Source organism: Ambystoma mexicanum, chromosome 1p, assembly GCF_040938575.1.
Source record: "Ambystoma mexicanum isolate Mex_15411 chromosome 1p, UKY_AmexF1_1, whole genome shotgun sequence".
NCBI classification, from domain to species: Eukaryota; Metazoa; Chordata; class Amphibia; order Caudata; family Ambystomatidae; genus Ambystoma; species Ambystoma mexicanum.
The window spans coordinates 262736647-262760709 of record NC_090921.1 but is presented as its reverse complement, the minus strand read 5'-3'; positions in this window follow the sequence as shown (position 1 = coordinate 262760709).

Sequence of the window (24063 nt, the reverse complement as noted above, 5' to 3'; positions counted from 1 at the left end):
GATTGGTTAATTCTACTCCTCGTGGCTGTCACATCTCCCCTGTTTTCTGCAAACTCCATTGGCTGCCGGTGGCCAAACATATTCAATTCAAGGCCCTTTGCCTGGTCCACCCAGGGGGTGGAATACCTCATGGTGAACTTCTCGCCCTACATCCCGAGATTAGCTCTGTGGTCGGCTAACGCTTGCTTGCTGACTGTTCCATCTGTCAGGTGTAGCTGCATTGGTGGCCACGCTTTCTTAGTGGCTGTGCCTGTTCTCTGGAATTCTCTACCTCTTTCTCTCAGAGCTATCCTGATTCCTCTGGCTTTTTGCAAAGCTCTGAAAATGTTTCTTTTCTAGGCTATCTCTTTCACTGTTCTGTAAGGAGCACCAAGATGCCCTCAGGCAAATGTTGCGCTTTACAAAATCTATTCCATTACATCTATTCCATTCCATTCCATACCTTTGACTTTAAAAGAAATAGTGTGTTCCAACTACTCCCAGAGTAAGAACGGATTAAAAGAGTTCTTTGTTAGAACCACAGTTTAGCACTCTCATCAACTACTACTGGTTTTCACTCATGCTAGGCCTTCTACTTCATCAACTTGCCACGCGGGTTTACTCGCCTGCCCGTTTAATACTTCACAAAAGCTTCAGTGTTAACTTCCAACTAAGAACAACAACTTCACAAGGTTTATTTAGCATCAAACCTTAAACCATTTCCGGTGAAACAAGGATTCATTGGTGCTCTTTAGGATTCCTCTGTAACTATGCTTCTCCCCCTCTGGATAATCTTCTTCAGAAGGGCAGCCTGGTTGCCAACTTTCTTTCCTCTCTACACCAACAAACAAATAGTGACCAAAAAAGTTACACTATTTCTGTCTTGGCTTTGGCAATGTGTGTTTATATCATCTAGTGATATATATTTCACAATACATAAACAGAAATTCTTACAACTCTTGGGGTTCCCAATATTCCCCTCTTGCATTGATAGGTTATTTGATATGCTAGGTTATTTATAACGCGCTTAATACCCAGAGGTTTCTAAGCGCGGACCCGGGGATCGAACTCTTGGTGCTCCGTGTCGTCTTGCTTGCAAAGGGAGCACATTGACCCTCAGCAATCCTCCCGAGACCTTGAGCAATGTTTGTTGTATTGGTATTGCTGGGTTTTTTAATACTCTTGGCTTGGTAGTGTTTGTATGCTTTTGTTTGGACTAAAGCTTCCCCACAGGGTTTTTGGGCCTTCCACTAACTCACAGGCTTCCTTGCACAGTCACTTTTGTTTAATAAGTAAAACATTTGTTGGTTTCGTACAGTTCAGTATTCAGAATTGTAATCACTGCTTCTCTCACTCACACTCAAGTGAAACTGCCTGCTGTGGATAGCGTCAGAGCGCTGCAGAGTCACTTGCAAGCTGTGAACTCACCAGGTAAGTCGTTCGATATAGCTCCGCTTGGTGTTCAAACGTTTTCTGACATTGTGGCTCCTCGCGGTCAGGCGAAAAGCCTCGTCTGGTCAACCTCCGCTCATGCCACTCGAAATCCGAGCTGAGTTGTGCTACCGTTTTATATATTAGGGTACTGTTCTGCCCTGTTCCGGGTACTTTTTCGTGTTAAATTGAAGATTTTTGGCAGTGATGGGTTAATGACAGCACATTGTTCAACATTCCCCAATTCCAAAATGTTCTTCATGTGTGTTTGCATCATTTTAGGGGAGTTTTGCTGCCGTTTCTTATGTTAGGTTAGCCTTCTAGCCCGTTCCGGGTACTTTTTTGTGTGAAAATGTAGATTTTGGGCAGTAACGGGTTAATGACAGCACATTGTTCAACCTTCCCCATTTCCAAAATGTTTTTCATCTCTGTTTCAATCATTTTCAGTTGATTTCTTGCTGACATTTTATATATTAGGGTTCCGTTCCGGAATGTTCTTCATGTGTGTTTGCATCATTTTTAGGTGATTTTTGCTGACGTTTTATATATTAGGGTACCGTTCCGGCCCGTTCCGTGTACTTTTTCGCGTGAAAATGTAGATTTTGGGCAGTAATGGGTTAATGACAGCACATTGTTCAACATTCCCCATTTCCAAAATGTTCTTCATGTGTGTTTGCATCATTTTTAGGTGGTTTCTGCTGCCGTTGTATATATTAAGGTTCCTGCCAGCCCATTCCTGGTACTTTTTCATGTGAAAATATAGATTTGCGGCAGTAATAGGTTAATGACAGCACATTGTTCAAACTTCCCCATCTTGGAAATGTTCTACATGTGTGTTTGCATCATTTTCAGGTGATTTTTGCCTCCGTTTTATATATTACGGTAATGGGTTAATGACAGCACATAGTTCAACCTTCCCCATTTCCAAAATGTTCTTCATGTGTGTCTGCATCATTTTCAGGTGATTTCTGCTGCTGTGTTATATATAAGGGTACCCTTCCGGCCCGTTCCGTGTACTTTTTCGTGTGGAAATGTAGATTTTGGGCAGTAATGGGTTAATGACAGCACATTGTTCAACCTTCCCCATTTCCAAAATGTTCTTCATGTGTGTTTGCATCATTTTCAGGTGATTTTTGCTGCCGTTTTATATATTAGGGTACCGTTCCGGCCCGTTCCGTGTACTTTTTCGTGTGAAAATGTAGATTTTGGGCAGTAATGGGTTAATGACAGCACATTGTTCAACATTCCCCCTTTCCAAAATGTTCTTCATGTGTGTTTGCATCATTTTCAGGTGGTTTCTGCTGCCGTTGTATACATTAGGGTACGTGCCGGCCCGTTCCGGGTTCTTTTTCGTGTGAAAATATAGATTTGTGGCAGTAATAGGTTATTGACAGCACATTGTTCAAACTTCCCCTTCTTAGAAATGTTCTACATGTGTGTTTGCGTCATTTTCAGGTAATTTTTGCTTCCGTTTTATATATTACGGTATCGTTCCGGCCCGTTCCGGGTACTTTTTCGTGTGAAAATATAGATTTTGGGCATTATTGGTTTAATTACAGCGCATTGTTCAACCTTCCCCATTTCCAAAATGTTTTTCATGTGTGTTTGCATCATTTTCAGGTGGTTTCTGCTGCCTTTGTATATATTAGGGTACCATTCCGGCCCGTTCTGTGTACTTTTTCGTGTGAAAATATAGATTTTGGGCAGTAATGGGTTAATGACAGCACATTGTTCAACCTTTCCCACCTTGAAAAGGTTCTACATGTGTTTTTGCATCATTTTCAGGTGATTTTTGCTGCCGTTTTATATATTAGGGTATCGCACCGCTCCGTTCCGGGTACTTTTTCGTGTGAAAATGTAGACTGTGGGCATTAACGAGTTAATGTCAGCGCATTGTTCAACCTTCCCCATTTCCAAAATGTTCTTCATGTGTGTTTACATCGTTTTCAGGTGATTTTCTGCTGCCGTTGTATATATTAGGGTACCGTTCCGGCCCCTTCCGGGTACATTTTCATGTCAAAATGTAGATTTTGGGCAGTAATGGGTTAATGACAGCACATTGTTCAACCATCCCCATTTCCAAAATGTTCTTCATGTGTGTTCAAGTGATTTTTGTTGCTGTTTTATGAATTAGCATACAGTTCCTGCCCGTTCCGGGTACTTTTTTGTGTGCAATGTAGATTTTGGGCAGAAATGGGTTAATGACAGCACATTGTTCAACCTTCCCCATTTCCAAAAGGTTCTTCGTGTGTTTGAATCATTTTCAGGTGGTTTCTGCTGCCTTTGTATATATTAGGGTACCATTCTGGCCCGTTCCGTGTACTTTTTCGTGTGAAAATATAGATTTTGGGCAGTAATAGGTTAATGACAGCACATTGTTCACCTTTTCCCATTTCCAAAAGGTTCTTCATGTATGTTTGCATCCTTTTCTCAGCCGTTTTATATATTAGGGTATCGTTATGGCCCATTCCGGGTACTTTTTCGTGTGAAAATGTAGATTTTGGTCATTAACGAGTTCACAGCACATTGTTCAAACTTCCCCATTTCCAAAATGTTCTTCATGTGTGTTTGCATCATTTTCAGGGGAGTTTTGCTGCCGTTTTAAATATTAGGGAAGCATTCAGCCCGTTCTGAGTACTTTTTTGTCTGAAAATGTGGATTTTGGGCAGTAATGGGTTAATGACAGCACATAGTTCAACCATCCCCATTTCCAAAGGTTCTTCATGTGTGTCTGCATCATTTTCAGGTGATTTTTGCTGCTGTTTTATATATAAGGGTATCGTTCTGGCCCGTTCCGTGTACCTTGTACTTTTTCGTGTGAAAATGTAGGTTTTGGGCAGTAATGGGTTAATGACAGCACATTGTTCAACCTTCCCCATTTCCATAATGTTCTTCATGTGTGTTTGCATCATTTTCAGGTGATTTTTGCTGCCGTTTTATATATTAGGGTACCACTCCGGCCCGTTCCGTGTACTTTTTCGTGTGAAAATGTAGATTTTTGGCAGTAATGGGTTAATGACAGCACATTGTTCAACATTCCCCCTTTCCAAAATGTTCTTCATGTGTGTTTGCATCATTTTCAGGTGGTTTCTGCTGCCGTTGTATATATTAGGGTACCATGCCGGCCCGTTCCTGGTACTTTTTCATGTGAAAATATAGATTTGCGGCAGTAATAGGTTAATGACAGCACATTGTTCAAACTTCCCCATCTTGGAAATGTTCTACATGTGTGTTTGCATCATTTTCAGGTGATTTTTGCCTCCGTTTTATATATTACGGTAATGGGTTAATGACAGCACATAGTTCAACCTTCCCCATTTCCAAAATGTTCTTCATGTGTGTCTGCATCATTTTCAGGTGATTTCTGCTGCTGTGTTATATATAAGGGTACCCTTCCGGCCCGTTCTGTGTACTTTTTCGTGTGGAAATGTAGATTTTGGGCAGTAATGGGTTAATGACAGCACATTGTTCAACCTTTCCATTTCCAAAATGCTCTTCATGTGTGTTTGCATCATTTTCAGGTGATTTTTGCTGCCGTTTTATATATTAGGGTACCGTTCCGGCCCGTTCCGTGTACTTTTTCGTGTGAAAATGTAGATTTTGGGCAGTAATGGGTTAATGACAGCACATTGTTCAACATTCCCCCTTTCCAAAATGTTCTTCATGTGTGTTTGCATCATTTTCAGGTGGTTTCTGCTGCCGTTGTATACATTAGGGTACCGTGCCGGCCCGTTCCGGGTACTTTTTCGTGTGAAAATATAGATTTGTGGCAGTAATAGGTTAATGACAGCACATTGTTCAAACTTCCCCTTCTTAGAAATGTTCTACATGTGTGTTTGCGTCATTTTCAGGTGATTTTTGCTTCCGTTTTATATATTACGGTATCGTTCCGGCCCGTTCCGGGTACTTTTTCGTGTGAAAATATAGATTTTGGGCATTATTGGGTTAATTACAGCGCATTGTTCAACCTTCCCCATTTCCAAAATGTTCTTCATGTGTGTTTGCATCATTTTCAGGTAATTTTCGCTGCTGTTTTATATATTAGGGTAGCGTTTCAGCCCGTTCTGCGTACTTTTTTGTGTGACAGTGTACATTTTGGGCAGAAATGGGTTAATGACAGTACATTGTTCAACATTCCCACTTTCCAAAATGTTCTTCATGTGTGTTTGCATCATTTTCAGGTGGTTTCTGCTGCCTTTGTATATATTAGGGTACCATTCCGGCCCGTTCTGTGTACTTTTTCGTGTGAAAATATAGATTTTGGGCAGTAATGGGTTAATGACAGCACATTGTTCAACCTTTCCCACCTTGCAAAGGTTCTACATGTGTGTTTGCATCATTTTCAGGTGATTTTTGCTGCCGTTTTATATATTAGGGTATCGCACCGCTCCGTTCCGGGTACTTTTTCCTGTGAAAATGTAGACTGTGGGCATTAACGAGTTAATGTCAGCACATTGTTCAACCTTCCCCATTTCCAAAATGTTCTTCATGTGTGTTTACATCGTTTTCAGGTGATTTTCTGCTGCCGTTGTATATATTAGGGTACCGTTCCGGCCCCTTCCGGGTACATTTTCATGTCAAAATGTAGATTTTGGGCAGTAATGGGTTAATGACAGCACATTGTTCAACCATCCCCATTTCCAAAATGTTCTTCATGTGTGTTCAAGTGATTTTTGTTGCTGTTTTATGAATTAGCATACCGTTCCTGCCCGTTCCGGGTACTTTTTCGTGTGCAATGTAGATTTTGGGCAGAAATGGGTTAATGACAGCACATTGTTCAACCTTCCCCATTTCCAAAAGGTTCTTCGTGTGTTTGAATCATTTTCAGGTGATTTTTGCTGCCGTTTTATATATTAGGTTTCCGGCCCGTTCAGGTACTTTTTCGTGTGTAAATGTAGATTTTGGGCAGTAATAGGTTAATGACAGCACATTGTTCAACTTTTCCCATTTCCAAAAGGTTCTTCATGTATGTTTGTATCCTTTTCTCAGCCGTTTAATATATTAGGGTATCGTTTTGGCGCATTCCGGGTACTTTTTCGTGTGAAAATGTAGATTTTGGGCATTAACGAGTTCACAGCACATTGTTCAAACTTCCCCATTTCCAAAATGTTCTTCATGTGTGTTTGCATCATTTTCAGGGGAGTTTTGCTGCCGTTTTAAATATTAGGGAAGCATTCAGCCCCGTTCCGAGTACTTTTTTGTCTGAAATGTGGTTTTTGGGCAGTAATGGGTTAATGACAGCACATTGTTCAACCATCCCCATTTCCAAAATGTTCTTCATGTGTGTTCAAGTGATTTTCAAGTGATTTTTGTTGCTGTTTTATGAACTAGCATACCGTTCCTGCCCGTTCCGGGTACTTTTTCGTGTGCAATGTAGATTTTGGGCAGAAATGGGTTAATGTCAGCACATTGTTCAACCTTCCCCATTTCCAAAAGGTTCTTCGTGTGTTTAAATCATTTTCAGGTGATTTTTGCTGCCGTTTTATATATTAGGGTTTCGGCCCGTTCTGGTACTTTTTCGTGTGTAAATGTAGATTTTGGGCAGTAATAGGTTAATGACAGCACATTGTTCAACTTTTCCCATTTCCAAAAGGTTCTTCATGTATGTTTGCATCCTTTTCTCAGCCGTTTTATATATTAGGGTATCGTTTCGGCCCATTCGGGTACTTTTTCGTGTGTAAATGTAGATTTTGGGCATTAACGAGTTCACAGCACATTGTTCAAACTTCCCCATTTCCAAAATGTTCTTCAAGTGTGTTTGCATCATTTTCAGGGGAGTCTTGCTGCCGTTTTAAATATTAGGGAAGCATTCAGCCCCGTTCCGAGTACTTTTTTGTCTGAAAATGTGGATTTTGGGCAGTAATGGGTTAATGACAGCACATTGTTCAACCATCCCCATTTCCAAAATGTTCTTCATGTGTGTTCAAGTGATTTTCAAGTGATTTTTGTTGCTGTTTTATGAATTAGCATACCGTTCCTTCCCGTTCCGGGTACTTTTTCGTGTGCAATGTAGATTTTGGGCAGAAATGGGTTAATGACAGCACATTGTTCAACTTTTCCCATTTCCAAAAGGTTCTTCATGTGTGTTTGAATACTTTTCAGGTAATTTTTTCTGCTTTTATATATATTAGGGTACCGTCCTGGACCGTTCTGTGTACTTTATTGTGTGAAAATGTAGATTTTGGGCAGTAATCAGTTAATGACAGCTCATTGTTCAACCATCCCCATTTCCAAAATGTTCTTCATGTATGTTTGCATTCTTTTCTCAGCCGTTTTATATATTAGGGTATCGTTTTGGCCCATTCCGGGTACTTTTTCGTGTGAAAATGTAGATTCTGGTCATTAACGAGTTCACAGCACATTGTTGAAACTTCCCCATTTCCAAAATGTTCTTCATGTGTGTTTGCATCATTTTCAGGGGAGTTTTGCTGCCGTTTTAAATATTAGGGAAGCATTCAGCCCCGTTCCGAGTACTTTTTCGTCTGAAAATGTGGATTTTGGGCAGTAATGGGTTAATGACAGCATATAGTTCAACCTTCCCCACTTCCAAAATGTTCTTCATGTGTGTTTGCATCATTTTCAGGTGGTTTCTGCTGCCGTTGTATATATTAGGGTACCGTGCCGGCCCGTTCGGGTACTTTTTTGTGTGAAAATATAGATTTGCGGCAGTTATAGGTTAATGACAGCACATTGTTCAAACTTCCCCATTTTCAAAATGTTCTACATGTGTGTTTGCATCATTTTCAGGTGATTTTTGCTGCCGTTTTATATATTACGGTATCGTTCCGGCCCGTTCCGGGTACTTTTTCGTGTGAAAATGTAGATTTTGGGCATTATTGGGTTAATGACAGCGCATTGGTCAACCTTCCCCATTTCCAAAATGTTCTTCATGTGTGTTTGCATGATTTTCAGGTGATTTTCCCTGCTGTTTTATATATTAGCGTAGCGTTCCAGCCTGTTCTGCGTACTTTTTCGTGTGAAAATGTAGATTTTGGGCAGTAATGGGTTAATGACAGCACATTGTTCAACCATCCCCATTTCCAAAATGTTCTTCATGTGTGTTCAAGTGATTTTCAAGTGATTTTTGTTGCTGTTTTATAAATTAGCATACCGTTCCTGCCCGTTCCGGGTACTTTTTCGTGTGCAATGTAGATTTTGGGCAGAAATGGGTTAATGACAGCACATTGTTCAACCTTCCCCATTTCCAAAAGGTTCTTCATGTGTTTGAATCATTTTCAGGTGATTTTTGCAGCCGTTTTATATATTAGGGTTCCGGCCCGTTCAGGTACTTTTTCGTGTGTAAATGTAGATGTTGGGCAGTAATGGGTTAATGACAGCACATTGTTCAACTTTTCCCATTTCCAAAAGGTTCTCCATGTATGTTTGCATCCTTTTCTCAGCCGTTTTATATATTAGGGTATCGTTTCGGCGCATTCCGGGTACTTTTTCGTGTGAAAATGTAGATTTTGGGCATTAACGAGTTCACAGCACCTTGTTCAAACTTCCCCATTTCCAAAATGTTCTTCATGTGTGTTTGCATCATTTTCAGGGGAGTTTTGCTGCCGTTTGAAATATTAGGGAAGCATTCAGCCCCGTTATGAGTACTTTTTTGTCTGAAAATGTGGATTTTGGGCAGTAATGGGTTAATGACAGCACATTGTTCAACCTTCCCCATTTCCAAAAGGTTCTTCGTGTGTTTGAATCATTTTCAGGTGATTTTTGCTGCCGTTTTATATTTTAGGGTTCCGGCCCGTTCAGGTACTTTTTCGTGTGTAAATGTAGATGTTGGGCAGTAATAGGTTAATGACAGCACATTGTTCAACTTTTCCCATTTCCAAAAGGTTCTTCATGTATGTTTGCATCCTTTTCTCAGCCGTTTTATATATTAGGGTATCGTTTCGGCCCATTCCGGGTACTTTTTCGTGTGAAAATGTAGATTTTGGGCATTAACGAGTTCACAGCACATTGTTCAAACTTCCCCATTTCCAAAATGTTCTTCAAGTGTGTTTGCATCATTTTCAGGGGAGTTTTGCTGCCGTTCTAAATATTAGGGAAGCATTCAGCCCCGTTCCTAGTACTTTTTTGTCTGAAAATGTGGATTTTGGGCAGTAATGGGTTAATGACAGCACATTGTTCAACCATCCCCATTTCCAAAATGTTCTTCATGTGTGTTCAAGTGATTTTCAAGTGATTTTTGTTGCTGTTTTATGAATTAGCATACCGTTCCGGGTACTTTTTCGTGTGCAATGTAGATTTTGGGCAGAAATGGGTTAATGACAGCACATTGTTCAACTTTTCCCGTTTCCAAAAGGTTCTTCATGTGTGTTTGAATCCTTTTCAGGTCATTTTTGCTGCTTTTATATATATTAGGGTACCGTCCTGGACCGTTCTGTGTACTTTATTGTGTGAAAATGTAGATTTTGGGCAGTAATCAGTTAATGACAGCTCATTGTTCAACCATCCCCATTTCCAAAATGTTCTTCATGTATGTTTGTATCCTTTTCTCAGCCGTTTTATATATTAGGGTATCGTTTTATCCCATTACGGGTACTTTTTCGTGTTAAAATGTAGATTTTGGTCATTAACAAGTTCACAGCACATTGTTCAAACTTCCCCATTTCCAAAATGTTCTTCATGTGTGTTTGCATCATTTTCAGGGGAGTTTTGCTGCCGTTTTAAATATTAGGGAAGCATTCAGCCCCGTTCCGAGTACTTTTTTGTCTGAAAATGTGGATTTTGGGCAGTAATGGGTTAATGACAGCATATAGTTCAACCTTCCCCACTTCCAAAATGTTCTTCATGTGTGTTTGCATCATTTTCAGGTGGTTTCTGCTGCCGTTGTATATATTAGGGTACAGTGCCGGCCCGTTCCGGGTACTTTTTCGTGTGAAAATATAGATTTGCGGCAGTAATAGGTTAATGACAGCACATTGTTCAAACTTCCCCATCTTGGAAATGTTCTACATGTGTGTTTGCATCATTTTCAGGTGATTTTTGCTGCCGTTTTATATATTACGGTATCGTTCCGGCCCGTTCCGGGTACTTTTTCGTGTGAAAATGTAGATTTTGGGCATTATTGGGTTAATGACAGTACATTGTTCAACATTCCCACTTTCCAAAATGTTCTTCATGTGTGTTTGCATCATTTTCAGGTGGTTTCTGCTGCCTTTTTATATATTAGGGTACCATTCCGGCCCGTTCCGTGTACTTTTTCGTGTGAAAATATAGATTTTGGGCAGTAATGGGTTAATGACAGCATATTGTTCAACCTTTCCCACCTTGAAAAGGTTCTACATGTGTGTTTGCATCATTTTCAGGTTATTTTTGCTGCCGTTTTATATATTAGGGTATCGCACCGGCCCCTTCCGGGTACTTTTTCATGTCAAAATGTAGATTTTGGGCAGTAACGGGTTAATGACAGCACATTGTTCAACCATCCCCATTTCCAAAATGTTCTTCATGTGTGTTCAAGTGATTTTCAAGTGATTTTTGTTGCTGTTTTATGAATAAGCATACCGTTCCTGCCCGCTCCGGGTACTTTTTCGTGTGCAATGTAGATTTTGGGCAGAAATGGGTTAATGACAGCACATTGTTCAAACTTCCCCATCTTGGAAATGTTCTACATGTGTGTTTGCATCATTTTCAGGTGATTTTTGGTGCCGTTTTATATATTACGGTATCGTTCCGGCCCGTTCCGGGTACTTTTTCGCGTGAAAATGTAGATTTTGGGCAGAAATGGGTTAATGACAGTACATTGTTCAACATTCCCACTTTCCAAAATGTTCATGTGTGTTTGCATCATTTTCAGGTGGTTTCTGCTGCCTTTGTTTACATTACGGTACCATTCTGGCCCGTTCTGTGTACTTTTTCGTGTGAAAATATGGTGAGCAGTCATAATGTCGAAAAAAAAATGTCGACAGACAAAAATGTCGACAAAAAAATGTCGGAAAAAAAAATGTTGACTTTCTCTTTTTTTAATTATATATTTATTTTAGGGGTTTGGGAGCTAAAAAAAAGGGAAAAATTAAAAAAAAAATTAAAAAAGGGGGGTTGGGGGGAACCCCCCCATATAAAAAAAAAATGCATTGAAAAAAAAAGTCGACATTTTATTTTTCAACATTTTTTTTTCGACATTTTGACTGTCGACATTTTGACTGTCGACATTATGACTATAAACCGAAAATATAGATTTTGGGCAGTAATGGGTTAATGACAGCACATTGTTCAACCATCCCCATTTCCAAAATGTTCTTCACGTGTGTTCAAGTGATTTTCAAGTGATTTCTGTTGCTGTTTTATGAATTAGCATACCGTTTCTGCCCGTTACGGGTACTTTTTCGTATGAAATGTAGATTTTGGGCAGAAATGGGTTAATGACAGCACTTTGTTTAACCTTCCTCATTTCCAAAAGGTTCTTCGTGTGTTTGAATCATTTTCAGGTGATTTTTGCTGCCGTTTTATATATTAGGGTTCCGGCCCGTTCGGGTACTTTTTCGTGTGTAAATGTAGATTTTGGGCAGTAATAGGTTAATGACAGCACATTGTTCAACTTTTCCCATTTCCAAAAGGTTCTTCATGTATGTTTGTATCCTTTTCTCAGCTGTTTTATATATTAGGGTATCGTTTTGGCGCATTCCGGGTACTTTTTCGTGTGAAAATGTAGATTTTGGGCATTAACGAGTTCACAGCACATTGTTCAAACTTCCCCATTTCCAAAATGTTCTTCATGTGTGTTTGCATCATTTTCAGGGGAGTTTTGCTGCCGTTTTAAATATTAGGGAAGCATTCAGCCCCGTTCCGAGTACTTTTTTGTCTGAAATGTGGTTTTTGGGCAGTAATGGGTTAATGACAGCACATTGTTCAACCATCCCCATTTCCAAAATGTTCTTCATGTGTGTTCAAGTGATTTTCAAGTGATTTTTGTTGCTGTTTTATGAATTAGCATACCGTTCCTGCCCGTTCCGGGTACTTTTTCGTGTGCAATGTAGATTTTGGGCAGAAATGGGTTAATGTCAGCACATTGTTCAACCTTCCCCATTTCCAAAAGGTTCTTTGTGTGTTTGAATCATTTTCAGGTGATTTTTGCTGCCGTTTTATATATTAGGGTTTCGGCCCGTTCAGGTACTTTTTCGTGTGTAAATGTAGATTTTGGGCAGTAATAGGTTAATGACAGCACATTGTTCAACTTTTCCCATTTCCAAAAGGTTCTTCATGTATGTTTGCATCCTTTTCTCAGCCGTTTTATATATTAGGGTATCGTTTTGGCCCATTCGGGTACTTTTTCGTGTGAAAATGTAGATTTTGGGCATTAACGAGTTCACAGCACATTGTTCAAACTTCCCCATTTCCAAAATGTTCTTTTCGTGTGTTTGCATCATTTTCAGGGGAGTTTTGCTGCCGTTTTAAATATTAGGGAAGCATTCAGCCCCGTTCCGAGTACTTTTTTGTCTGAAAATGTGGATTTTGGGCAGTAATGGGTTAATTACAGCACATTGTTCAACCATCCCCATTTCCAAAATGTTCTTCATGTGTGTTCAAGTGATTTTCAAGTGATTTTTGTTGCTGTTTTATGAATTAGCATACCGTTCCTGCCCGTTCCGGGTACTTTTTCGTGTGCAATGTAGATTTTGGGCAGAAATGGGTTAATGACAGCACATTGTTCAACCTTCCCCATTTCTGTCACGACTCGCTCCCTTCGCTCCCGTTCCCACCACTTGGGGGCATGATTTGGGGTTTATTCCCTACTGGACCTTTCCTCCGAACCTTATGCTACAGTGCTATGATGAATTGGGAGCGCTAAATCCCTATTTTCCAAGCTACTTCCCTTCCGGATCCATTCCAGGTTTTTGGCAGCCAGCATGCTTCTTTAACCAAATGACTATGCTTCCCAGAATGCCTGGCCCACTGCTCCACCTCCACCCTTGCAGGACAAGGTTGGGTGGAGGATAGGTAACAGCTGTGGCTGCAGGTGCAGCAATCAGCACACCTGAGGCGTGTGCTCGTTAAGCAGCTTTAAAAGCCTCAGTCTTACTTCAGTCCAGCGCTGGTCATCGTTTGCAGTGTTCCTGTTGTGACTAGTCCCTTGTTCCTTGCCTTTGTACCTAGTTCCTAGTTCCTGTTTTCTTGTTCCTCCGCCCTGAATCTCGGATTCATGCGCTAATTGATTTCTGCTCCCTTGATTCCCTTTTTGTCTTCCTCTGTTTGCAGGCAGCATTTCTCAGTGCTTTCCCCTTTTAGATGCAGCCCAGTTTGTCTGTGTTCTATATTTCTTTGACTCTGTCCTTTGCTGCTGTAAACCCGTATGCCTTAGCCTTCCTCTTAGATTAGCTTCCTGTCTTTTCCTTGGAGGGGTAGGGAGAAGTTTGCATTGGTTATTTCGTTTTTTCCCTGCTCCTGATCCTTACTTTCTATTGGGATCCATTCCATGTTTTCCATTGCACTTCTGCATTTATTTCCCATTTGATTATTAGGTGTGGTGTGCGGTTGTAGCTAGCTCCTGTGTGAATGCTTATGTTTTCCTCACTAATTTGTAATCACTATTCCAATTTAGGTATTTAGTTTTCCTCCCATTGCTGTTCTAGCCTTTCTGGGTCCCAGTTTCATCAACAGGATTCGTGGGCTAGCTGACATTCAAGAGGTTTATCTCGTCCTCGTGAGTACAGTTCTTTAGTTCCCTTATTTAATACCATCAAGAGTGTTAGTTCACAGATCCTGTCATTGCTTGCCCTCCACGTGGGTTTAGCGCTGTCAGTACCTGTAACAGCAATTGGGGGTAAGGCGCTTGCCGACTTTCCTCGCGGTCAGGTGCTTACCCCACATCCCTTTTCATATATTGGTTTTGTTGTCACACTCTATTTGCACTCCTGGGTTCTAGCATACATGAGTCGTTGTTCCTGTGTGCACGTAGTTTAATTCGAAGCTATTCACTGTGTGATTTAGTGCACATTTCCCTTGCCATATTCGCTGCCTTTGTACTCGCCTGACTAATCCTGACAGAATGACCAGCCCAAAATTCCCATTGAATATGGCAAGTTTAAGAAAGAAAGGCAGCAAGGCCTCTAACAAGTTTGTACAGAAAGCTTCCCCTACATTTACCTGTGACAATCAAATCACTAGTCCTGACTTAAATGAACTCCTTGTCACGAATGGGCATTTACGTGCAAAGTATTTTTCCCATAGGATGGCACATCCTACATTGCCTGATCCTAGTTCTATCTTTTGTTTTGATCCCGATTCTATGTCAGCGCAAGCCTTAGCCGCAGAAAACAACACACTGTTAGACTTATTATACAAGAGTACCTCTGTTGTTGAACCCCATGATTCCAGTTGTGCTTCACCTCAGATAGAACAGTTTCATGGTACAAACATAAAGAATGGAGGGGTTCCTTGCATAACTTCTGTTTTCTACCCTCAGTCTAAAGCATACTCCTTTGCACAGGTACATACTGTAGTCCCTAATGCCAAGAGGTCTAATGTCAATAGTTTGCTTAAGGGAAACACAGACCAAGTTGGTAAGAGAAACTATAAATCACAGAACCTGCAAGCAGTAGAGGATAGTGTACAATCGGTGCACATCCAGATTGCTAGTGCAGGATCCAGCCCTGATGCCACTATGCCTCCCCCTGTGCCTACTGATAGTGATGTACAGTTAATGCAGGGCATGCTAAGAGCTATGCTTGAGGAGTTAAGACAAGAATTCATTTCTTTACAAGAGGAGAATAAAACCTTGCACTCTTTACTGAATACACCTCAGACTTTATCTGTTGATGTTGAGGAAGTGAACACGGTTCAGCCCCTGAGTGCAGAGACTTTGGTAAACCATGATATTTGTCAATATGTTAGATCTATTGGGAGTGAAGGTCTTTCGTCTAGCACAGCGCTTAATCTGGGCACAGTTTCTAACAATTGTTCTGCTGTTTGTCAGGGATTGCAGTTAGCTGAAGTTTTACAAGCCACTCTTTACCTAAAATTTCCTGTGTAGCAGTTTGTCATAATTCTGAGCTAGCACACATACAAGCTTCTGATTTCCAAACACAATCCACAATGGTGGCATACACAGATTCAGTCACTACAGTAGGCTTAGGCCCTGCTCTTGATACAGCTGCTGAGACTGAAGTAGATGTTAAAGCTGAGGTGGAAAACAATGTTACCTCTGGGTTCACTCTTCCTTCTGCCAATTCTGATCAAGACGAACAGTCAGAGACAGTACAGATTTCATGTTCTGATGGACTCATTCCACAGTATACAGAACCAAAAAACCGGCAGGCGATTCCTGAACTGTTGATTGTTAATCTGCCTCTTTCAGAAGCTAAAACAGAGGAATGGACAATTGACGAAATCCTGATTAACAGAGACTTTACTATGGTGATTCCACTGGTTGATTTTGACTTCTACAAAGAAAGAGACTCTGTGTCACCCACTAAAGAAAGGGACTGCAAGGGTACAGCTCAGTCTTTGGTTACTGGTGCCAAGGAGTCTACTGCCCTAAAGGTGCCCTCCATTCCTGAGCCACCAATGTGTCTGTCAACTTCTGAGACTTCTGTCTGTCCTCCTACAACCATTGACTCTTCTATGATCCAATCCACAGCCCTGCAGTCATCTTTGGCACACGTGTCTTCAACCAATGAACCGCTGCCATGTCTGCCATTTACTCAAGAGCCAGTCTCAAAGACCTGGACATGTTTGTATCCAGCAACCGAGATTGCTTCAGCTTGCATGCCTTCAGCCTCAAGGTTTCCCCTGGCCTGCCTGTCTTCAGCTACAGTGACTCATCCTGCAGATCATCCTTCAGCTTTAGAGCCTCCGGTAGTCCATCAAAAGTGCATGTCTTCAGTCCCGGAGTATACTGAGTATTTGCCTTCAGTTCATGAGACGCCTGTATCCTGCTTAGCCTCGCTGCCAATATCAGAGGTATACCTGTCTACACCATCAGATCCTGCTGTTTTTTCTTCTGCTCCAGCGATTCCTCCTGAATCCCAACCATTTACTGTCGATGAACATCTAGCTTGCCTTTCTTTTGCTTCAGGAGGAGCACCAGAATGTCTGCCTTTTCCACAAGACGATTCTCCCAACTGCTTCACTTTAGCATCAGAGCCTCCCAAAAATGCAGCATCAGAGTTTGAGACTTTTGCCAGCTCCCGCTTCAGAGTCATCAAGCTGGACCAAGTGGTGAGTCAGAACCACTCACCTGGGTGTGCACAGGGGGTGGTGCAGACCGGCGTATTACCTACAGGACTTGTGCAACAGAATTCCGCCAAGAAGCACCAGTTGGGTGCTAGTAGCCAAAGGAAGGGAATGACTGCTGCAGTTCAAAATGTGTCTGTTATTGCTCCTTCTGCGAGTGTGCCTGAACTACCAAGCACTGCGTCTATCACTCCTATCAGTATGCCAAACGTCCCTGCTGTTGTATCCCACGTGCAACAAGGTGGTTACACGACTGTCGCCAGGAGTACCAGCCTTGTACAACCCATTGGACTTTCAGGTCTCCAAGGCGTAGAACATGTGCAGCCAAACCTTAGTCACTTTCAACCACAAGCCTTTTCCCAGATGGATGACAGAAGAAAATCTGAACCTCTACCTCAGCCGCCACCTTCTCTAATGGCTGAACATAAACCTTTCCTGAAGCCAGCAATTTCCTCACCTCCCGCATGTCCACTCTCGGCAGAAAGGCTAACAGGGCTTCTACCATTGTCTAAGGCATGTTGCACCAGCCTGCCTCCCTCCTCAAAGACTTATAAGGGTCCACTCCCAGTGACTGAGCTTCCTGGACATTCCAACTCTGCTTCAGGTCCTGCAAGTCCTTCATGCCTTTCTTCGAACCATGAGTCTCTTCCTCACCAGAAGCCACCGTTTCCATCAGTACCACCTCCAAAGACAAAGCACTCCTATCATGGAAGTCCATCCACCATTTCCATCAGTGCCACCTCCAAAGAAAAAGCACTCCCATCATGGAAAGAAGATGACTCGTGCGGGTGGCGGGCACCCGAAGACGGCCGTAGGAGGGGGTATACTGTCACGACTCGCTCCCTTCGCTCCCGTTCCCACCACTTGGGGGCATGATTTGGGGTTTATTCCCTACTGGACCTTTCCTCCGAACCTTATGCTACAGTGCTATGATGAATTGGGAGCGCTAAATCCCTATTTTCCAAGCTACTTCCCTTCCGGATCCATTCCAGGTTTTTGGCAGCCAGCATGCTTCTTTAACCAAATGACTATGCTTCCCAGAATGCCTGGCCCACTGCTCCACCTCCACCCTTGCAGGACAAGGTTGGGTGGAGGATAGGTAACAGCTGTGGCTGCAGGTGCAGCAATCAGCACACCTGAGGCGTGTGCTCGTTAAGCAGCTTTAAAAGCCTCAGTCTTACTTCAGTCCAGCGCTGGTCATCGTTTGCAGTGTTCCTGTTGTGACTAGTCCCTTGTTCCTTGCCTTTGTACCTAGTTCCTAGTTCCTGTTTTCTTGTTCCTCCGCCCTGAATCTCGGATTCATGCGCTAATTGATTTCTGCTCCCTTGATTCCCTTTTTGTCTTCCTCTGTTTGCAGGCAGCATTTCTCAGTGCTTTCCCCTTTTAGATGCAGCCCAGTTTGTCTGTGTTCTATATTTCTTTGACTCTGTCCTTTGCTGCTGTAAACCCGTATGCCTTAGCCTTCCTCTTAGATTAGCTTCCTGTCTTTTCCTTGGAGGGGTAGGGAGAAGTTTGCATTGGTTATTTCGTTTTTTCCCTGCTCCTGATCCTTACTTTCTATTGGGATCCATTCCATGTTTTCCATTGCACTTCTGCATTTATTTCCCATTTGATTATTAGGTGTGGTGTGCGGTTGTAGCTAGCTCCTGTGTGAATGCTTATGTTTTCCTCACTAATTTGTAATCACTATTCCAATTTAGGTATTTAGTTTTCCTCCCATTGCTGTTCTAGCCTTTCTGGGTCCCAGTTTCATCAACAGGATTCGTGGGCTAGCTGACATTCAAGAGGTTTATCTCGTCCTCGTGAGTACAGTTCTTTAGTTCCCTTATTTAATACCATCAAGAGTGTTAGTTCACAGATCCTGTCATTGCTTGCCCTCCACGTGGGTTTAGCGCTGTCAGTACCTGTAACAGCAATTGGGGGTAAGGCGCTTGCCGACTTTCCTCGCGGTCAGGTGCTTACCCCACATCCCTTTTCATATATTGGTTTTGTTGTCACACTCTATTTGCACTCCTGGGTTCTAGCATACATGAGTCGTTGTTCCTGTGTGCACGTAGTTTAATTCGAAGCTATTCACTGTGTGATTTAGTGCACATTTCCCTTGCCATATTCGCTGCCTTTGTACTCGCCTGACTAATCCTGACAGAATGACCAGCCCAAAATTCCCATTGAATATGGCAAGTTTAAGAAAGAAAGGCAGCAAGGCCTCTAACAAGTTTGTACAGAAAGCTTCCCCTACATTTACCTGTGACAATCAAATCACTAGTCCTGACTTAAATGAACTCCTTGTCACGAATGGGCATTTACGTGCAAAGTATTTTTCCCATAGGATGGCACATCCTACATTGCCTGATCCTAGTTCTATCTTTTGTTTTGATCCCGATTCTATGTCAGCGCAAGCCTTAGCCGCAGAAAACAACACACTGTTAGACTTATTATACAAGAGTACCTCTGTTGTTGAACCCCATGATTCCAGTTGTGCTTCACCTCAGATAGAACAGTTTCATGGTACAAACATAAAGAATGGAGGGGTTCCTTGCATAACTTCTGTTTTCTACCCTCAGTCTAAAGCATACTCCTTTGCACAGGTACATACTGTAGTCCCTAATGCCAAGAGGTCTAATGTCAATAGTTTGCTTAAGGGAAACACAGACCAAGTTGGTAAGAGAAACTATAAATCACAGAACCTGCAAGCAGTAGAGGATAGTGTACAATCGGTGCACATCCAGATTGCTAGTGCAGGATCCAGCCCTGATGCCACTATGCCTCCCCCTGTGCCTACTGATAGTGATGTACAGTTAATGCAGGGCATGCTAAGAGCTATGCTTGAGGAGTTAAGACAAGAATTCATTTCTTTACAAGAGGAGAATAAAACCTTGCACTCTTTACTGAATACACCTCAGACTTTATCTGTTGATGTTGAGGAAGTGAACACGGTTCAGCCCCTGAGTGCAGAGACTTTGGTAAACCATGATATTTGTCAATATGTTAGATCTATTGGGAGTGAAGGTCTTTCGTCTAGCACAGCGCTTAATCTGGGCACAGTTTCTAACAATTGTTCTGCTGTTTGTCAGGGATTGCAGTTAGCTGAAGTTTTACAAGCCACTCTTTACCTAAAATTTCCTGTGTAGCAGTTTGTCATAATTCTGAGCTAGCACACATACAAGCTTCTGATTTCCAAACACAATCCACAATGGTGGCATACACAGATTCAGTCACTACAGTAGGCTTAGGCCCTGCTCTTGATACAGCTGCTGAGACTGAAGTAGATGTTAAAGCTGATGTGGAAAACGATGTTACCTCTGGGTTCACTCTTCCTTCTGCCAATTCTGATCAAGACGAACAGTCAGAGACAGTACAGATTTCATGTTCTGATGGACTCATTCCACAGTATACAGAACCAAAAAACCGGCAGGCGATTCCTGAACTGTTGATTGTTAATCTGCCTCTTTCAGAAGCTAAAACAGAGGAATGGACAATTGACGAAATGCTGATTAACAGAGACTTTACTATGGTGATTCCACTGGTTGATTTTGACTTCTACAAAGAAAGAGACTCTGTGTCACCCACTAAAGAAAGGGACTGCAAGGGTACAGCTCAGTCTTTGGTTACTGGTGCCAAGGAGTCTACTGCCCTAAAGGTGCCCTCCATTCCTGAGCCACCAATGTGTCTGTCAACTTCTGAGACTTCTGTCTGTCCTCCTACAACCATTGACTCTTCTATGATCCAATCCACAGCCCTGCAGTCATCTTTGGCACACGTGTCTTCAACCAATGAACCGCTGCCATGTCTGCCATTTACTCAAGAGCCAGTCTCAAAGACCTGGACATGTTTGTATCCAGCAACCGAGATTGCTTCAGCTTGCATGCCTTCAGCCTCAAGGTTTCCCCTGGCCTGCCTGTCTTCAGCTACAGTGACTCATCCTGCAGATCATCCTTCAGCTTTAGAGCCTCCGGTAGTCCATCAAAAGTGCATGTCTTCAGTCCCGGAGTATACTGAGTATTTGCCTTCAGTTCATGAGACGCCTGTATCCTGCTTAGCCTCGCTGCCAATATCAGAGGTATACCTGTCTACACCATCAGATCCTGCTGTTTTTTCTTCTGCTCCAGCGATTCCTCCTGAATCCCAACCATTTACTGTCGATGAACATCTAGCTTGCCTTTCTTTTGCTTCAGGAGGAGCACCAGAATGTCTGCCTTTTCCACAAGACGATTCTCCCAACTGCTTCACTTTAGCATCAGAGCCTCCCAAAAATGCAGCATCAGAGTTTGAGACTTTTGCCAGCTCCCGCTTCAGAGTCATCAAGCTGGACCAAGTGGTGAGTCAGAACCACTCACCTGGGTGTGCACAGGGGGTGGTGCAGACCGGCGTATTACCTACAGGACTTGTGCAACAGAATTCCGCCAAGAAGCACCAGTTGGGTGCTAGTAGCCAAAGGAAGGGAATGACTGCTGCAGTTCAAAATGTGTCTGTTATTGCTCCTTCTGCGAGTGTGCCTGAACTACCAAGCACTGCGTCTATCACTCCTATCAGTATGCCAAACGTCCCTGCTGTTGTATCCCACGTGCAACAAGGTGGTTACACGACTGTCGCCAGGAGTACCAGCCTTGTACAACCCATTGGACTTTCAGGTCTCCAAGGCGTAGAACATGTGCAGCCAAACCTTAGTCACTTTCAACCACAAGCCTTTTCCCAGATGGATGACAGAAGAAAATCTGAACCTCTACCTCAGCCGCCACCTTCTCTAATGGCTGAACATAAACCTTTCCTGAAGCCAGCAATTTCCTCACCTCCCGCATGTCCACTCTCGGCAGAAAGGCTAACAGGGCTTCTACCATTGTCTAAGGCATGTTGCACCAGCCTGCCTCCCTCCTCAAAGACTTATAAGGGTCCACTCCCAGTGACTGAGCTTCCTGGACATTCCAACTCTGCTTCAGGTCCTGCAAGTCCTTCATGCCTTTCTTCGAACCATGAGTCTCTTCCTCACCAGAAGCCACCGTTTCCATCAGTACCACCTCCAAAGACAAAGCACTCCTATCATGGAAGTCCATCCACCATTTCCATCAGTGCCACCTCCAAAGAAAAAGCACTCCCATCATGGAAAGAAGATGACTCGTGCGGGTGGCGGGCACCCGAAGACGGCCGTAGGAGGGGGTATACTGTCACGACTCGCTCCCTTCGCTCCCGTTCCCACCACTTGGGGGCATGATTTGGGGTTTATTCCCTACTGGACCTTTCCTCCGAACCTTATGCTACAGTGCTATGATGAATTGGGAGCGCTAAATCCCTATTTTCCAAGCTACTTCCCTTCCGGATCCATTCCAGGTTTTTGGCAGCCAGCATGCTTCTTTAACCAAATGACTATGCTTCCCAGAATGCCTGGCCCACTGCTCCACCTCCACCCTTGCAGGACAAGGTTGGGTGGAGGATAGGTAACAGCTGTGGCTGCAGGTGCAGCAATCAGCACACCTGAGGCGTGTGCTCGTTAAGCAGCTTTAAAAGCCTCAGTCTTACTTCAGTCCAGCGCTGGTCATCGTTTGCAGTGTTCCTGTTGTGACTAGTCCCTTGTTCCTTGCCTTTGTACCTAGTTCCTAGTTCCTGTTTTCTTGTTCCTCCGCCCTGAATCTCGGATTCATGCGCTAATTGATTTCTGCTCCCTTGATTCCCTTTTTGTCTTCCTCTGTTTGCAGGCAGCATTTCTCAGTGCTTTCCCCTTTTAGATGCAGCCCAGTTTGTCTGTGTTCTATATTTCTTTGACTCTGTCCTTTGCTGCTGTAAACCCGTATGCCTTAGCCTTCCTCTTAGATTAGCTTCCTGTCTTTTCCTTGGAGGGGTAGGGAGAAGTTTGCATTGGTTATTTCGTTTTTTCCCTGCTCCTGATCCTTACTTTCTATTGGGATCCATTCCATGTTTTCCATTGCACTTCTGCATTTATTTCCCATTTAATTATTAGGTGTGGTGTGCGGTTGTAGCTAGCTCCTGTGTGAATGCTTATGTTTTCCTCACTAATTTGTAATCACTATTCCAATTTAGGTATTTAGTTTTCCTCCCATTGCTGTTCTAGCCTTTCTGGGTCCCAGTTTCATCAACAGGATTCGTGGGCTAGCTGACATTCAAGAGGTTTATCTCGTCCTCGTGAGTACAGTTCTTTAGTTCCCTTATTTAATACCATCAAGAGTGTTAGTTCACAGATCCTGTCATTGCTTGCCCTCCACGTGGGTTTAGCGCTGTCAGTACCTGTAACAGCAATTGGGGGTAAGGCGCTTGCCGACTTTCCTCGCGGTCAGGTGCTTACCCCACATCCCTTTTCATATATTGGTTTTGTTGTCACACTCTATTTGCACTCCTGGGTTCTAGCATACATGAGTCGTTGTTCCTGTGTGCACGTAGTTTAATTCGAAGCTATTCACTGTGTGATTTAGTGCACATTTCCCTTGCCATATTCGCTGCCTTTGTACTCGCCTGACTAATCCTGACAATTTCCAAAAGGTTCTTCGTGTGTTTAAATCATTTTCAGGTGATTTTTGCTGCCGTTTTATATATTAGGGTTCCGGCCCGTTCGGGTACTTTTTCGTGTGTAAATGTAGATTTTGGGCACTAATAGGTTAATGACAGCACATTGTTCAACTTTTCCCATTTCCAAAAGGTTCTTCATGTGTGTTTGAATCCTTTTCAGGTAATTTTTGCTGCTTTTATATATATTAGGGTGCCGTCCTGGACCGTTCTGTGTACTTCATTGTGTGAAAATGTAGATTTTGGGCAGTAATCAGTTAATGACAGCTCTTTGTTCAACCATCCCCATTTCCAAAATGTTCTTAATGTATGTTTGCATCCTTTTCTCAGCCGTTTTATATATTAGGGTATCGTTTTGGCCCATTCCGGGTACTTTTTCGTGTGAAAATGTAGATTTTGGTCATTAACGAGTTCACAGGACATTGTTCAAACTTCCCCATTTCCAAAATGTTCTTCATGTGTGTTTGCATCATTTTCAGGGGAGTTTTACTCCCGTTTTAAATATTGGGAAGCATTCATATTTAAATATTGGGAACCCTGTTCCGAGTACTTTTTTGTCTGAAAATGTGGATTTTGGGCAGTAATGGGTTAATGACAGTATATAGTTCAACCTTCCCCACTTCCAAAATGTTCCTCATGTGTGTTTACATCATTTTCAGGTGGTTTCTGCTGCCGTTGTATATATTAGGGTACCGTGCCGGCCCGTTCCGGGTACTTTTTTGTGTGAAAATATAGATTTGCGGCAGTAATAGGTTAATGACAGCACATTGTTCAAACTTACCCATCTTGGAAATGTTCTACATTTGTGTTTGCATCATTTTCAGGTGATTTTTGCTGCCGTTTTATATATTACGGTATCGTTCCGGCCCGTTCCGGGTACTTTTTCGTGTGAAAATGTAGATTTTGGGTATTATTGCGTTAATGACAGCGCATTGGTCAACCTTCCCCATTTCCAAA